This window comes from Ursus maritimus, unplaced genomic scaffold (assembly GCF_017311325.1).
Source record: "Ursus maritimus isolate PB19 unplaced genomic scaffold, ASM1731132v1 scaffold_29, whole genome shotgun sequence".
Classification (NCBI taxonomy): domain Eukaryota; kingdom Metazoa; phylum Chordata; class Mammalia; order Carnivora; family Ursidae; genus Ursus; species Ursus maritimus.
This window is the reverse complement of record NW_024425452.1, coordinates 3,503,266-3,519,140: the sequence shown is the minus strand read 5'-3', so window position 1 is coordinate 3,519,140 and position 15,875 is coordinate 3,503,266. Positions and strand designations below refer to the sequence as shown.

Below are 15,875 nucleotides of genomic sequence, written 5' to 3'. Positions count from 1 at the left end.
CACCAGACACAGCTGTCCCGTGTAGACATGACATCTCTTTCAGCCTGGGGTCTGAAGGCTGATTTTGTGCCAGTTTTGTGCCGGGCACTTTACACATTCTTACACAAGCAGTCCTTGTGATGACACTGTGACCGTTGTGCCGGCTACGTGAGTGAGCTAACCCAGGCAGCTGCCTGGCTGGGATTTGAAGTCAGGTCTCTCTGACCTCACAGCTCCTGCTCCTTCCGTGCACTGACCTGTGGTGGAAATCTTTTTTGGTAACGTGCCCTCCCTCAGCTGTTAAAGTCTCCTGGAAGCATCGGTTGGGTGGCCACTGTGGAGACCTGTGGTTGCTTCCAGTTTTCTCTGAGGTCGGTTCCTTCCAGCCAGCCAAGGGCAGCACTTCCCGCTGGAGGCCTGCTCCCTGCCTTATTTGTCAGCCCTGTTTCCTGTCCCTTGCAACTTGAGCTTCAGCTCCAGCCGAGGAAGTGGGCCTCCCCTTGCTCTCTGGACCGAACTGACTGGGGCTTGTGCCTGCTCCTGGGTCGCAGTGCAGCTTTCAGCACCCAGCACTGGATTCTCAGTCTTTGCTGAATGGTTTATCAAATGAAGAATGCAGGTCTTTCCCTGCCCCCATGAAAAAGGCTGCCTCTGCCTCTCCTAACCCATTCCCACCTGGAAAAGCCAGGCCAAGGAAGTCCTGTGTAGGCCAGCTAAACAGCTCTGCTCACCAGGTCCCGTCAGCGTGGAGACCTGTACTTTGTTTCCCCAACCCCTTCCACTCACCTGCTACCTTTATGCCCAGGGAAGCCGGGTGAGCCCACGCCTGTGCCTTTGCACATGTATGGCCTGGAATGTCCTTTTCTTCTGGAGACGCAGTCAGTCATCCTATGGAGCCCTGCTCAGACAGCTCATCAGTTAAGTTCTGATCCACTGACATTTATTGACCCCTGGGCCAGACATCTTAATTTGCCTGTCAGAGTCCCTCTTGCCCCTTTCTGCCTAGTACTGTCCCAGAGGCTAACCTGTACGGACAGCACTGGGGGCTCCCATGCCCTCTGACTTCCAGTTGGGTTTGGCCAGGAGGAGGCCCCAGCAAGAGCTCACAGGACAGGAGGAAAGAGAGGGTACAGGGTACTTGTTGCTGTCCCCTGCCCCTGCAGGGCTGGCCGCATTCCTCAGTCCCGTGTGTCTCGTAGCAGCTCTGCCACACTCCTTCCAAGAGCCGTGCCCCAGGGGCACTGTGGAGCCCCTTGTGCTTCCTACACCTTTTTTTTTTTTTTTTTAAGATTTTATTTATTTATTTGAGATAGAGCCAGAGAGAGGGAGCACAAGCAGGGGGAGCAGCAGGCAGAGGGAGAAGCAGGCTCCCCACTGAGCAGGAAGCCCAATGCTGGACTCGATCCCAGGACCCTGGGATATAACCTGAGCTGAAGGCAGACACTTAACCAACTGAGCCACCCAGGCACCCCTGCCCACACCTTTGTTAAACCCTCTTCAAATGATCTTGATGGAGTGGCCCACCTGTGACCTACTAGGACCCTACTGGATACCAACATGGACCATGTGAACCCAGACGGCGAACGGTCCCTGCCCTGGAGAAGCTCCTGGGAGGTGACGGGGTCGGTTCATTTGATGGGAAGGTGTCAGGAAGTGTCTGCCTCAGTAACCATTAGCCTGGGAAACCCAAAAAGACTTCCCGAGGAGATTCCTTGAAGCCGGAAGATTAGTCAGTCAAGTGACATTCTAAAGTGGGAGTGCCTTTCATCCCAGCCAAAGGCAGAGATGTGACACTGAGTGGGGTGGACCACGAACTGCCAACCGTGTGGGGGCCCTAGAGGCCAGCGGGGCTGTACCTCACTTTTTCACCCCCTGGCTTTAAATACCCCGAGGCTCTTCATCCCAGATTGCTTTTGTCAAATGGGCCAGGCTGCTGTGCAGAGGACAGGGAGATCAGTAAGTTCAAGAGTTGGTAAAAGCACGAGGGTAGGGCAAGGCAGGGGTGAAGGGTAGCGGTCAGGACGGGGGAAATCGGTACTTAGCAGTTTGAGACAGTTGGGCATAGAGGAGTCATGTTGGGAGATAGGGCAGGGGTCCAGAAACGCAAGATAGCACAACCAGACTGTATGGGGATAGGTTATCAAGGGCTGAGCTTTGCCTTTAGAGGAATCGTGTGGTGGGAAACAGTGAAGGAGAGTGGGCGGGGAGGGGAGGAGCCGAGCATGGGGCAGGCTGCAGGCTATGCCTGCGGAGGGGAGTGTGGCCAGCTCAGGGGGTGACTGGCGGTGGCCTGGGCCAAGGCAGGGAGGGGAAGATGCCTGCAGCATCCCTGATACGGCTGGGGCCAGGTCTGACTGCCTGTGACTGGGGGCATGGGGCTTGCTAGCTGCCCTCTGAGCTACTTTCCTGAAATAAAGTACATGCATGATCCTGAACCTTCAGTCTTAAAGTTGCTGGGCCACCCAACTGTGGAACTGCCCCAAAGGTGGAATGGGCAGGATCCGGTGAACATTTGGAAGTGGAAGGAGGTGAGGGTGCAGCTTGGGGGGGCTGGTGGGACCCGAGGAGAGGAGAGGAGGAAGGGAGCTCTTTTCTGGTTGTCGAGTTGCAAGTGTTTGGGGGACACTAAACACAAGGTCGGGGAGAGAACAGAGTGTGGAAGGTTACAGAGTCATCAGGATGCACGTGGTCACCCAGCGAGAGAGGAGGGGGAGAGGAGCCGGCAGCCAGGACACAGTCCTGGAGAGTTCTGGTGCAGAGGTGGCTGGGCAGGAGATCAAGAAGAAATGGGAGGGAGGGAGGAGGGCCGGGGAGTGGAGTCCTGGAGGCACAGAGGTGCGGTGTGAGGAGGAAGTGGTCACCCCGATCCCATGGGACAGGGGCACTTAGAAGTGAGGTCTGCAGAGGGATGGGTGGCATGACCACCTGGATGTCACTGGCGGAGAGTGGGGGAGGAGGCAGCCCGCAGTGGGGCTAAGACAGATGAGGGCAAGCGGATGGTCACAAGGAGTGTGGAGGACTGCTTCAAGAAGTCTGGCAATAGAGGACCGAGAGAGGGCAGCACGAGGAATGCTGTAAACGGCTGGGAGAGGTCTGGGCAGTTTGTACACTGGTGGGTTCTCCTTGCTGGGAAGGGGTCTTTGGTAAGAAGATGCCAGCATATGTAAAAATCACCAACAGACGGAGGCCAGCCTTGAAAATTCCCTGAGCAGACAAAACCAGTTTAGTCATACAAGCCAAGCTTAATTTAGCTTATTTTGCACGACTAACTTGACCTGGGTTGTATCTTGCTTATGCCTCTGGAAATCACAAGCAAAACTGAAACTTTTCCCAAGGGTGATATGAGGTAACACTGACTAATTCCCTGTCATTTAAGAAAACTCTGGTATCATAACCGGTCACTGTGCAGAACAGTCACTGCTTCCTCAGCGTCGTAAACTGCTTTAAAGCCGTCTACCTGAACCTCATTCCATGTGTTGGTTTGAGTGCTGAATGCTGCTTTGCAAGCTTGTTGGTGTGTGCACCACAAGCTTTTCTTACCACTTGGGTGATCGCTGGCTTTACTTCTATTATTTTGGAACTTTTGCTACCCAATAAGTACCAGGAAGTCAATATCATCAGCACGAGAAGACGCATCGTTGCACGGTCTACCTTTCACCCTGAAGGCCCTCCGGTGACAGCCAAGCTGGAGGAAGGGCCCCCGGGAGAAAAGTAGAGCATAGCTGCCTGATGGAGAGCCAGGGCCCTCGGCAGAGGTGGGCTCGGGCACCAGGAGGGGTGGATTTGGGGGGTCCATCCCTCTGACTTAGGCCGGACGAGGATGTGATGGGGCAAGTAAGCAGCTGTTGGTGGCAGCCCGTGTGGGGAGACTGCATTCCTGGGCACCTAATGATCGCTGGATAGTGCCTTTGTGGCCTTTGGGACGGGTGGGTGTTGCCTAGGGCTTAAGGCAATTAGATCACATTTAGTGAACACTCCCTGCCTGCCAGCCCTCTTCCAAGCGTTGGGCGTGCTGACACTATCTTGTCTTCCCAAAGCCTTAGGAGGTAAGGGTTCTGGCAGTCTTCCTGGGCTGTGCCCCATGCCGCCGAGGTAGGGACTGAAGATCTGATTTGGTAGAGTAACTGTCTCAGGTCCCAGGGCCAGGAGCTGGTGGAGCTGGGGTGCTTGGCCTCTGCAGCTGGCTGCTGGAGGTGGAGGCTACAACAGAGGGGAAAGCAGGGGAGCTGGAAGAAAGGCAGCGAAGGGCACCTGGGCCCTGAACCTGGTGGCAGGCTGGGCTCTGGGGGAGGTCAGTTTGTGTATAGGTGCGGGTGGGCAGGACCTTGCAGGGTTCACTCCTGAAGGCCTTGGGAGGGGGAGGCTGTCCCTGGGGGTGGGGGGTGGGAAAGGTAGGGATCAGCTGCCCAGAAGGAGGGAGACGGCTGAGGATGGAGAAAGAGTTGTCAGTGTGCTAGGGCACTGGGCCCCTGTGGTTTCCTGCTTATGCACTAGAGGGGTCTGCCCAGCAGGGCTCAGTGGCCATGTGGCCGGTGGGAGGGGTGGGGGAAGAAGGTGGCCACGGACATCCTGGGTCAGGGTCCGCAGGGCCCCCTCTCTCCCAGTGGGTTTGTGGCCCCAGGACAGAGTTGACTCCACCCTCTTCCACTCTGGGTCTTGACTCCAGGGGGTGGGGACAGTGCTGCCACCTGGAAACATTGCTTGAACGCACCTGTCTTGCTTTTGTCCCCTGTGAGTTCCTCGAGGACAGAAGCAGTGTCTGGCACACAGGGTGACTGCATATTTGTTCCATCAGCCTGGAAACTCCTCAAGGGAAGGGGCTGGGGCTCCTGTCTCTCAGGAAACCCTGGCCCCACTTCGGTCTCTGCCTCTCCAGCACTTGCGAACACACTAATACACGCACACATCCATGTTCATACACACGAACTCACACTCCCAGGCACGCACGTACACTGCTGCTTTGGTCAGAGCTGCCCCTGAGCAGAACGTCTTCAGGAGCAGGGTCTGTCCTGGGGCGTTGCTCTGGTGGGGCCCACAGAGGCGGGGCGGGGACGCTGTTTACGGTGTTTCTCATTTGTCCACAGCAGATTTAGGCTCCGAGCCCAAGAGGGTTGCAGGCTCTGGTTGAGCCTTGGCCCCTGCCCTTGAGAGGGTCCTGGTTGTCTGAGGATCTTGGCCAGAAGGAAGGAGGCCAAGGGCAGGGACACAGAGCAGTGCCTACCGCTTGGCATCGGGGTCCTCATTCATTTCACGGCAACCCTATGAGGCAGGTATGATCGCGCTTTGTAAAGTGGAGACCGAGGCTCGTGTTCATGAGGTGCCCACGGCGAGGGGTGGAGCCAGGATCTCGGCTAGGTCAGGCTGCAAAGGTCATCTCAGCAGTAGATGGAATCCTTGTCGGTTTTCTGGGAGGGAGGAGGCTTTACGCTGCCCACCTTGCCCTTTGGAGCACATAATATGGTATTTGGTAAAGGCACACAAGGTCACACAGGTTGGTGCTTCTTAGCTTTTAGGAGGCCCTCTGAAAACCAGAAAACCTGTGAGAGTTATGGCCCCTCTCCCCAGAATAGTCCACACATACAGAGGCTCGCGTGGATAAATTGGGGTATGATTTCAGGGGTTCAAGGCCCCCAGTGGCTCCCAGGTTGAGAACTCCCATCAGGTGTGTTTGTGAGCAGTGTGACCGACAAGAAGAGGTGGAGTCCTTGCCCCGTACAGGCCTCCTGCCATAGTGCACCGTTTTTAATCATGAAACCTGGGAAAAATTTGAACGGCCACCGAGAGGGGCTGATTTGATCAGTAAAGCCCATCCGGACACAATGGTTCCAGGAAAGGATGGCGTACGTGTAAAGAGATGTGGCTCTCCAAGACATATTGTTGGGTGGGGACAAGCATGTTGAAGAGTGATAGACACACACACATCATTTACGTAAAATAAAATAAAAGCCCTCGACAATATGACTTCTTTCTGCATGTGTGGAAAAATGTGTGTTGAATGCCCAGAAAAAGGACTGGGCTCATATCCCACAGGGAGCTGGGCAGTTCCCAGGCCTGGCAGCCCTGGACGTGGAGGCCTGGAGTCTCTTCCCAGGAAGCCTCCACGAATGGGTGAGTTGAGAGCTGGCTGGTCATCAAATCAGGTCAACCCTGTGACCTGGCAGTTCCATTCCCTGAATCTTCAGGCGGGGCCAAGGGGTCCTGTGCAAGGACGCTCCCGGCAGGATTGTTGAGGGGGGGAGGAGTTGGAGGGAACCCGGATGTCCAGCACCCTGAGAGCCGGGGCGGGGGGGCGCGGAGGAATAAATGGTAACCACCAGGGACTAGCAACAGGGATGGGTTTTAAAAACATGGTGCTGAGAGAACAAAGTAAGAAATACATGGCGTACTGAGCACTAATTTTAAAAAATACATGCACTCGTTTTGCAAGAACACATACAAATGGTTGGCTGCAGGTGGGGACGAGGAGTGGGAATAAAAACCAGATAAAGACAAAGGGTGTGTGGTGAATTCAGTCGCCTGGGCAGGTGAGGAGGGAGGCCCTGCTGGTCAAACCGACATTTCTGTGCACATCACGACATCTAGTGGGCACAAGGACTCTCGGCTCTCTGATCCCAGAGCCTGTGCTGCGAACATTTCCCAGGACAGCCCGGCAGGGGGTGGGGGCTGGGAGGTGGGGGTCGAGGGGGGTGTGGGAGGATGTTTCCTGGCAGGGCCCCTCAGCAGAGGGGCAGGGACAGGCTGGCTGAGATTTGCTGTGGGCAGGTCCAGGGGTGTGTGTGGGGGATCTGAACTGATGCAGGGGTGGGGAAGCTTCAGACAGGCTTTGCCTTTCGCCAACCACTGAGGCAGGCAGGGGCAGAGGCTGGGGCCCAGACGCTAAATCCCCTCATGCCTACCTCAGTCGTGGCAGGAATCATCTGGCGGGGTCATCATGAAAGCAAAGAGGGAAGAAGATGGGCCTGGGGTCTGTGGGCATGGACAGAAAGCTCTGGGTGGATAGGGTCACTGGCAGCAGGGCCTGGGGCCGTTGGCAGCAATGGACCATGGACCCAGGCCAGGTGGGGTGGGGCTGTGTGGGAGTGAATCAGGGTAGGTCCTGGGGTGAGATCCTGCAAAAATCCCACGTTATCTACTGTGAAGCTCCTCTGCTCTCCCTAAATACCCACCAGACAGGTTGTGGAGGTCATGTGTGATCAGGGAAGTAGGGGGAGGGGTGGTTACCAGCAGGGCCAGTGATCTCTGCGGTTTGAGGGACTCTACCCTGCTCGACCTCCCTCTGTAATTCGCGACTCCCCACTCCCTTCCTTCTTCTTCCTCTCTTCTCCATCATACTCTGTCCCCTCCATTATGTTAGCTCTCCCTTTCCCCATCCCCAGCCTCTCCTGCCTCTGCACCCGAGTTCTCTTCCTAAAGCACAGAACAGCTTCGCCTGTTCAAGAACCTTCCTTGGCTTCTCATGGCTTGTGAGTCAATTCTGACATCCTCGATAAGCACTCAAGTCCCTCATAATCTGGCCCAACCTGCCTCCTCACACTTGTCTTCCACGCTCTGGAAATGCATTGCTTCTCATCCCCCAAACGGACCATGTGCTCCCAGTCTCCAGCCTCCGCTCAAGCTGTTTTGAATACTCCTTCTCCCCACTCCTCTGCGGGGTAAAGTCCTCCTCATCCTTAAAGGCCCAGTTCAGTTGTTCACACCTCTGCAAAGACTTCCCTGGTGAAATGGCCACCCTCCCGCCCTTGTCATTAAATCAGCTGTCATTAATCCCTTTCCAGCTACTGCATTTTTGGAACAGCCAGCCCAGTGACTTGTTCAGCGGGTAGAAGAGAGAAGTGTGGGTTCTGACAACAGACTGGTAGAGGAATCTCGCTTGGCCGCTCACTAGCTGTGTGACCGTGGGCAAGGTCGTTTACCTCTCTGAGCCTTAGTTTTCTTATCTGCTGAATGCGGGTGAAGCTCTCATTACACAACCCAGATTCCTCACCCCAGTCTGCAAGGCCTTGTCTGACCTGTCTCCGGCCCCTGTCCTGTAGCTCACTGTGCCCCAGCCGTGCAGGCGCCCCCCAGCACCCCACTCTTCATTCTTGAACATACTAAGTCCTTTCTTGCCTCCTAGCCTCCGTACCTGCTGTTCTCTACCGGGAGTGCTCTTCCTTCTCCTCCACCTCATTTCCAGTGTCACCTCCTCAGAGAGGCCCTCTGCCACCATCCCCTAAATCACTGGCTCCACTCTGCTTTGTCCCACCTTCTGTGTATTTTCTTCCAGGGCTTACCCCAATTTAGAATTTCCCTACTTTTTGACTTGGTTGTCAGCTCTTGAGCTCTCGAGGCTGAAGCTTTTGTCCCCGGGATTATGGAAGATGACCAGACTTAGTACGTTAGCCCTGGCCTCCCCTCTTCCACTTGCTCATCGGGGAGCCCCTCAGGGCAGGGAGTATGTCTCTGTCACGATTGTATTCTTAGCACAGAGCACCATGCCTGGCCCAGAGTGGGCCCTTAGTCCGCATTTGCTGTCTGTCTGCCCATCCTTGTTCTTCTCCCTTCTTTTCTCTTCACAGCTTCTCGCAGTCTCCTGATGGCTCTTAGTGCCCGCCAGGCTGAGCCTGGCACCTTCCAGAGTAGGAGTGCTTCCCAGCCAGGCCTCTTACTTTGCTTCCAAGCCAAAACCAGGATTTTCGGTGAGGAGTTTGGGGTACACTCCTGGCTGCAGCATCAGAGGCCTTGACTATGCCCTCAGGGTCACTCCAGGTGGGAGGACAGTGACCTAGAATGGTCTGGTCTAACCGGAGAGACTTGGAGAGGGCCAGGAGGTCCCAGTGATGACCCTGGGCCCCTCCCAGCTAGAAGAACGTGGGCCGTGAATCGCTGAGCATGAGTGGGGTCCACATAGTCTAATGAAGCCTCATTTGGTTCACAAGAAAATTGGTCCCTGAACGTGGCTTGTCCCTTCGTAAGCCGAACTAGGGGTCTGGTAAATGGGAGGTGCTATGGCTCCATGTCAGCCCCTTCCCTGCTGGAGGACAGGCCGCCGGTGCCAGGATGCAGGGGGCAGTCTCTTGGGAAGCAGAGGCTGGCCGGTGAGGATGTGTCAGTCAGCCTGGCATCAGTCTGCTGCTGCGGGGACCAGGGGCTGGGGAGAGCCCCCCTGGGAGGGATGGACCCCAGGGGCCCCGCCGTCCCCCCACCCACTGAGCAAGTGAGGCAGGATTCACCCTCTGCCACAAGAGGGACACTTGAGGGGCAGGTCAGGCAGGGCTGTGCTCCTCAGGTTTGAGGATTTACCAACAAAATTTCAAAAAGTCATTTTTGGGAACTGATGTAAAGGTTGCCGGCATCTTATTTTATCAAATAAGGACATAGGATAATTTAAAAAATTAATTTCTTATTACTACATCCTGAAAATGAACATTGGGGCGTCTGGGTGGCCCAGTCGGTTAAGCGTCTGGCTTGTGATCTCAGAGTTGTGGGATCGAGCCCTTATTGGGCTCTGTGCTCAGCACGGAGTCTGCTTGTCCCTCTCCCTCTGCTCCTCCCCCCCTCAAATAAATAAACAAAATCGTCTTTAAAAAAATGTAAATTTTAATACAAAGAAAGAATAATCTTTCTCTGGAAAGGTTTTTAAAATTATTATTATTTTTTTTATTTTTAAAGATTTTTATTTACTTATTTGACAGACAGCCCAAAAGCACAGCCAAGGGGAGCGGCAGAGGGAGCAGGAGAGGGAGAAGTAGGCTCCCTGCTGAGCAGGAAGCACGATGTGGGACCCAATCCCAGGACGCTGGGATCCCGACTGTGGGATGACGACTCTGTAGACAGGTGAAACCACAGTTAGGAGCCAGCTCTTCAGAATTGTTGGCTCAGGTGTTTGGATGTCTGTGTGTGTATAGGAAAATGTTCTGGAAGCAGGGAGCTGCCCAAGTGGTGTGTTTGGAGGGAAAAGACAGTGCTCCCCCATCCCAAATATTTCTTGGATGAATCCAGAAATTCTTTACTTCCCTATATCACTCAGGGAATACTTTATTTCCCTATATCCACTTTCTGTGAATTAACTAGTTTCCTATTTGGTATTTGCAAATATCCCTTGGGCAGGTTTGCCAGGGAGCAAACAAACCCTGGACAAGTGTGGCCGTGTGTGTGTGCGTGTGTGTGTGTGTGTGTGTGTGTGTGCACGCGCGACCTCTGGGAAGGTGTTTGTCCAGGTGAAACCTGGTCGGGATCCACGTAAGGGCCTGTGTGGGTGAGAAAGGAGAGGGGGAAGAGGGGCAGCCTTTGCTGAGCTCTCACTGTGTGTCAGGCACTGTGCTTGGGGCTTTTCCTCACGTGCGAACTCACTGACTTCTCCCAGCAACACGGAGAGCTGCTGCTGCTTTTAAAAAATGTATTGTCATTTTTTTTAAAGATGTACTTATTTATTTTAGAGAGAGAACAAGAGAGCGGGGGCAGGCGGCAGAGGGAGAGAGAATCCCAAGCAGACTCCACGCTCAGCGCAGAGCCCGATGCGGGGCTCGATCCCACAACCCTGAGATCGTGACCTGAGCCGAAACCAAGAGTGGGAGGCCCCACTAACTGAGCCACTCAGGCGCCCTGAGAGCTGCTTCTGCTTATCTCCATTTTCCAGATGAGAAAACTGAGGCCCAGAAAGGCACGGTGGACGTCCAAGATCACAGGGCCAGTGGTGGAGCCGGCATATATATCCAGGTCGGTCTGAACTCAAGGCCGGAGCTTTTATTTCTCCAATGGGTCAAGGCACAGGAATGTTTAACATCAACTCGAGTCCCAAATTTGTCAGCATAGCATCCGATAGACGTGTGTTTTATTTGTTCTTTCTGTCCCGAAACCCTGTGGCTATCTCAGTGCGGGCCACCCCCAGGCCCGTGGAGGGAAGGGTCAACTACTGACTACTGATCGGGCCAGGCCCTGCCCTTAAATCCCTTTTTTTTTTTTAAACTTAAACCTCCCCATTCCTCCTCCCCCAACCCCTGGCGACCGCCCATTTGCTCTCTGTGTCCATGAATTTGCGTGTCGTGCACATTTCATGCAAGTGGCATCCACAGCACGCGGCCGGCCCTCTGTGAGCGGCTTCTTTGACGCAGCGTGGTGTTTGCAAGGTGCATCTGCCTGGCCGCACGCACTGGTGCGTCGTTCCTGTTTATGGCCGAATAGTATTCTGTCGTATGGATATACCATGTTTCGTTTCTTCGTCTCAGTTGACGGACATTTAGGTGGCTTGCACCTTTTAGCGGTTTTGAATTGTGCTGCTCTGACGTTGTCGTGCAGGTTTCGTCTGGACACCTGTTCTTGATTCTTTGGGTACATACGAGGAGCGGCGTTGCTGGGGTCATATGGCGAGTCTATGTTTAACTTACTGAGGGACCGCCAGACTGTTTCCACAACAGCTGCATCGTTCTCTGCTCTCGGCAGCAGCGTGTGAGGGTTCCAATTTCCCCACCTCCTTGCCAACACTGGTTATTTTCCTTTTTATAGCCATCCTAGTGGGTGTGAAATGGGATCTCATTGTGGTTTTTGATCGCGTTTTCCTAACGACTAATGGCATGAATCATCTTTGCCCTTAACTCTTTGGGGGGGGCTCCAGCAGGCCCCTTGCCCCCTGCATGCCTCAGTTTCCTCGTGCCTAAATTGGGATGCCATCTCGGGTTGTTGTAAGGGTGAAATGGGTGACTCATGCAGAGAGCTTAGCACCCGTGCCAGACATGCAGCAGGGACTCTCAAGACCGTGTCAGGCAGCCCCAGTCCCACCCTTGCTCAGGTAGGGGAGAGGCTGCCTCTCGGGGGACCCTCCTGGCTCAGACCAGCTGGGACTCTGCAGGGTCAGTTAAAGCTGTCGCCCTCTGCCCGGCAGTCCGCGCCTCTCTGCCTCCACCACACTGCACTCCTCAGGGATCTGTGAGCCTTCAGAGGCTGGGCTGCGACTGGTTTCCAGTCAACCGAGAAGATATTTCTGGAGTGTAGCAGATCCCCCGAGGCCCTTTTTCCATGTCTGCGCACCCTCCCTGGCCTCTGTGTGCTTTCCCTTCTGTGGGCTCTCTCTCTACACACTGCACTCAGCTATTGGACCATACTGGAAGTGCCTGGAAGTTTGCACCCCCAAAGACGCCCTTAACCAACAATTGGGGTGCAGGTGAGAGAGGGCTCAGCTCCCTTGCCTGGCATGGGGAGAACCCCAGAGTCCCCTGTGGGACAGGCAGAAGCCAGCCTCTGCACCCTCGTTGGCCCACCCTGCTTCCCCCAGTCCCTCTTCAGTGTCTGCTGGGAGCACTGCCTTAGGAAACCACTGAGCTGGGAATCCCCATCTCAGGATCCACTTCTGGGGAACTTGACCTAAAACCTGGAGCACCTACTGTGTACCAAGTCCTGTGCAAAATGCTGAGATAGACACTGATAAACAAGATGTGGTTCCTTCCTCCAAGGAGCTCACAGCTTGGTCGGGGCTGGTCCTGATAGCAGTCATAATGCTAATGGCCAATGTTGCACACCTACTGTGTGCCGGGCACCAGGCTGACGGCTTTACGTACCTTACTTCATCAAAACCCTTCTGGGGCGCCTGGGTGGCTCAGTCGGTTAAGCATCCGACTCTTGATTTCAGCTCAGGTCATGATCTCAGGGTCATGAGATTGAGCCCCCGAGTCAGGCTCCATGCTCAGTGCAGAGTCTGCTTGGGATTCACTCTCCCTCTCCCTTTGCCCCTCCCCCTGCTTGCTCTCTCTCTAAATGAGTAAAATCTTAAAAAAAACCAAAACCCTGTAACCCTCTGTGCGGGGATGGTATTATCACCACCACTTTACAGGTGAGGAAACTGAGGCCCAGAGGTTAACTAATACATGATCTGGCATTGCACAGCTCGGAAGTGGCAGCACTCACCCGGAGTCCCATGTGTCGGCCCCAGAAGGCCCTTGCTCCTGGAGGACCACTGCACTGTGTGTCATCTCTTTGTAGGGGGCCAAGCTTCAGGGGGAGGGGGAGGGGTGCGCCAGCTGCTCCCGTTCAGTAGAGGACAAAGCTTCTGCTGGGCTGCGCTGTGACTGGTGGCGAGGGTGCTTCACAAGCCATTTGTTACTGATCTTGGTTACCTTTCTGTGACTGATGTTTTTTAAAAAGATTTTATTTATTTATTTGAGAGAGAAAGCAAGAGAGAGAGAGAGAGCAACGAGCGGGTGAGAGGTGAGGGGCAGAGGGAGAAGCAGGCTCTCCACCAAGCAGGGAGTCAGACGTAGGGCTCGATACTGGGACTCTGGGATCATGACCTGAGCCGAAGCCAGACGCTTCACCGACTGAGCCACCCAGCTGTGCCACTATGATTGATTTTAAGTAAGAAGAAAAAACAAGTAGATTCAAGCCCAGCTCTCTGATACAGTCACTCCCTGCTCACTTACCTTCCACTGTGCTTTTCAGAGCAAGAGACCAGTGGAGGTCCTGCCCCACAGCAGCACAGGCTTGCCCTAGGTGAAGACCCCATCCCATGGGTGGTGGTATAAACGGGGTACCGGCTGCAGCCTTGCCTGGTCTCCACACCATCTGAGCTCCCGGGAGCGGGTGCCTCAGGCTCTCATGGGGGAAGGAGATGTAGCCATTGGCCTGAGCTGCTTTGTCATAGAGGACCCCCGCCCCCTTCCGTCGATAACCACCAGACCCTTGGGAAGGCAGAAGTACCATCTCAGGAGAAGCCAGGCTGTTGCTCTCGGGGCATGTACTGGGGTGGTTAAGAGCACAGACTCAAGGCAGATTGCCTGGGATCAGATCCTAGCTCTGCTGTTTATAAGCTGAGGGACTTGGGAAAAGTTACTTAATCCCTTGATGCCTCAGTTTTCCCATCTGTAAAGTGGGGACAGTAATCACACTGGCCTCTTAGGATTGTTGGGAGAATGAGTTGAGATTATATATATAAGGCAGGCAGGCAGAACTCTGCCTTGCACACAGCAGGAACTATACAAGCGTTGGCTGCTATTACTACTGTCACAAGAGGACTGTCCAGGCCTGGCTATGACTCCTGATCACCCAGAAGGCCCTGATAGAGCCCCTGAATCTGGACATGCTCTCCTAGACAGACGTCCCTGGAACCCTCTGTGTTCCTGGGGATGGTTGGGGTGGGGGCAGGAGGAGAAAGGCTTCTGTCTCCCTCTTTCCCTAGCCCTCCCCTCTCTGGCTTGCATCTCACCCATGCAGGGTCCTGGGGATTTGGGGTCAAAGGCCCTAGCAATGGGACTGAGGGCTGAAGGGGATGGTCCCAGGGACACCACCCTAACTCTGGGCAAGGGCACTCTGTCTATCAACCTATAGGCCTCATAGTGAGTGAGGGAGCAGCCGGCCCAGCGTCATACGTCTGTGGATAAGCCAGCTCTGCCACTACCTGACTGTGTGATCTTCGCCAGCTCCTTCCCCTGGTCCTGGTGGCAGAATGAGCATTTATGAAACACTGCCTCATTTGATCCTCAAACTCACCGGTGATTCTGGTCCTCATCATACAGGCATGGAGCAGAGGCCGCAAGAGGTGAGTGACCACAGTAAGAACAGAAAGATGTGGTCAGGGAGGGGCTGGGCCAGCAGAGACCTCTCCCCGCCCCCCACAATAACTGGACTCACGGGGCATTTCCTCTGTTCCAGGCATGTGCCGTTAAGGTGAGGAACCTAGGCCACAAGCAGGTAGAGCCAGAAACAGAACTGAGTCTGCTTAGATGTGGCACCAGTGCCTGACCCTCGGGCCTCAGTGACGAAGGCCAGATCCCGGGGCTCCGCTCTTGGTGCCAGGACCATGCCTCTGTCCTACACGTGGCCCCTGGCCAGACAGGCAGGCTGAGAAGATGCAGGAAGGCCTTGGCCACTCAGAGGGCAGGGGGCTGTGTCTCCCCCTATCAGACTGGGGGCTGTCTGAGGTCAGGAACTTGTCCCCTCAAATGATAGACTGTCTTATTGGCAACCTTCTCCTTTTTTAAGTTTCTATCTAGTAGAGAAACTTGAAAACATACGCAGTAGAGAATTAGCGTAATGAGCTACCGTGCACCCGTCCCCAGACTCAGCGGCTCTCAGTTCATGGCCAGTCTGGTTTCCTCAACCCCCTACCCACTCTCCCCTACCCCCGGCCTGAGAGGATTTTGAAGCACACCTCGGGCTGCATATCGTTTTACAGATTTTTCTGAATGTGCATCTAAAGATAAAGACTCTCCTTCAAGAAAAGGACAAAAATCCCTTAATTATAGAGACTTTTGTGAAGGCGAGGACTCGCTTCTCGTTTCCTCCTTGTATCCAGCTCAGGGGAGCCCCGTCGCCCTGGGTTTGAGGTTCCTTCTGCTTCCATTTCCAGGGTGCGAAAGATGCCCAAGCTGGATGGGCCCGGAGTGGATTGACTTTGGCCCAGACCCTCCTCTGCCAGCGGAAGGCGGGGGCAAGCTCTGCGGGCAGCCCGGCTCTGACCCGCCTGCATGGGCACCTGGGTCCCCCTGCGGCCCGTGTCCAGGACTTTGGGACCGTCGCCCCTTGTGGCCCTCACCTGTAGTTAGTGGGCATCACTGGCCTGTCTCGTGTAAACACCCTTTCCTCCCCTCATAGTATTGGATGTGGCTCTTTCCATTTGTATGATTCCTGCAAATGGGCACTGCCATTTTGAAAAAAAAAATTTTTTTTTTAACTGTGGTGAATGTCATTGTGTTCATTGTGTTATAATCTTCACTCAGTGCTGTTTTAAAAATCTAGCCTTGGTGCTCCAAACTGCTGTTCCATTTCCCATGATGTGCAGCCTCACTATTTTCTGCCCACCCCCCCTCGTGGGAACGAGCTGCGGGCCCCCCCTGCCTGGCCCGCAGGGACCTGGCTGACACTCCCGGGATGCCGTCATGAGTGGTGCTCCTGGGTCACAGGACACCTTGTGTTTCATTTGACAAAGC

At 54.6% G+C, this 15,875-nt stretch overlaps 1 long non-coding RNA gene across 1 annotated transcript; it reads left to right on the top strand.

Moving 5' to 3' along the window:
• The first annotated feature begins 4,420 nt into the window (after window positions 1–4,420).
• Window positions 4,421–15,622, top strand: LOC103664056. Its single transcript, XR_568917.2, has 5 exons — window positions 4,421–5,249; window positions 8,538–8,657; window positions 10,598–10,677; window positions 14,275–14,485; window positions 15,296–15,622. It is a non-coding gene; the product is annotated as an uncharacterized LOC103664056 (long non-coding RNA).
• The last annotated feature ends 253 nt before the right edge of the window (window positions 15,623–15,875 follow it).